At 40.7% G+C, this 1,521-nt stretch overlaps 1 long non-coding RNA gene across 1 annotated transcript; it reads right to left on the reverse strand.

Moving 5' to 3' along the window:
• Positions 1-32: 32 nt before the first annotated feature.
• On the reverse strand, positions 33-1,414 carry LOC113464002 (uncharacterized). The gene is made up of 3 exons (XR_003388835.1): positions 892-1,414; positions 607-797; positions 33-383 (listed from the first exon to the last, which is right to left on the reverse strand). It is a non-coding gene; the product is annotated as an uncharacterized LOC113464002 (long non-coding RNA).
• Between the last annotated feature and the right edge of the window lie 107 nt (positions 1,415-1,521).

The raw sequence follows: 1,521 nt of genomic DNA on the forward strand, positions 1-1,521 counted from the left end.
TGCAGAATTGAAGGATCCAGATCTTTGGCAACTCGAACCTATCATGACGCCTGAGTATTACATATTCTCTAACGAAAGTGAGAATTTATCAATGAAGGATATTGTCAACAAATTCCTGTTACTCCGTGATCAAAAGGAGGACTTTAATAATTGCACTTGTCTGCAGACTGGAAACAAGGCGAGTGCTTCCACGTACGGACAAGGTCTCGATCTTCGATGATCTATATTGAAGTGAGATCTTCACCAAGAATATGGATCTAGGCAGCAAGATTCAGCAATGATGTGGGGCAATTCCTAATTGCCAATGGAACCGCCCCAAAGTTGACTGAAGCCAGGACGCTTACCTTGGAAGCCTCTATCCCAAGTGTAGTACCGTCAAACACCTGCAAGAAAAAATGTCATCAATGGTAGCAAAACCTTCCGCTCAATCATTACTGGGCATCTACCGAAGGATACAGTAAGCCATTGTGACGAACCGAGCAGTTGGGATAACAACAGCAACTACATACAATCGGACGACCATAAAAAAATCGTAACAGGCTGCTGACGCCTCGTTACACCCGATTGAAACCCATGACTCCGGAAATAGCAAAAAATCGCTCTTACCATCCCGGAATGTCATTTTGCAAACATCGTTGGATTGAAGAAATCGCAAACGCCCAATGCGGATAATTCAGCACAATCTTCGTTGCACCTCGCTTCATTTATAATGACAGAAGAGACTTTTTCCAACGAGATAATGGAATTCACAATTGGCTATGTGTTGACATCAGCATACCGGCCCCAAACAAACGGATCTAATACATAATAGAATCTGCTTTTAATACATCGATGCACGAAATAAGAACTTCGATCGATTATATTGTACGAAGCAATGTTTGTGCCACTTACGATTTAAAAATCCACGCCATTATCACACAACGACTTCCCCTGACATACCCAACTTGCGTACATTTCATAAAAAAAATCAGACGATTAATACAGAAAAATCTAGAGAGTAGAAAATCTGGTTTTAGAACAAAATTATGGCAATGGGAACAAAGTAACGTTTGAGGCGACCGATTGCGTATACGTGCTAAAAGAACCACGTACAGGGAAACTTGATGCCCATTACGTAATGCCTTTAACAGCTTGTAAATAAACGAACAAAAGAATGCGATCCTCATATCTTAATCTGGTGAGAATTTGCAGAGCATGTAGAACAAGCTAAAACTCTGGAATCCTTTCGAATCGAATCACGTGCATTAGTACTACGAGGTCGAGGTTTTGGTCCGCTAAGTAGTACTGGCCTCGAAACATATTTCACGTCATGCTATGATTGACGACTCGAATCGAAAAATACGCCGTCTCTCGCGAAACTTCTTCGTTATACAGCCAGCATAAAATTAGTTAAAAAAATGGGTTTATATGGATTTCAAGAAACGAAATTCAGAAAAAATTCCACCCACACGTTAAAAATGTACTTTACATTGCCGCGGCGCTGTCAGTTATTATTTACACACAACTTGGTATTGGCATAAG

This window comes from Ceratina calcarata, unplaced genomic scaffold (genome assembly GCF_001652005.2).
Source record: "Ceratina calcarata isolate Rehan_Ccalc_2016 unplaced genomic scaffold, ASM165200v1 scaffold2218, whole genome shotgun sequence".
NCBI lineage: Eukaryota > Metazoa > Arthropoda > Insecta > Hymenoptera > Apidae > Ceratina > Ceratina calcarata.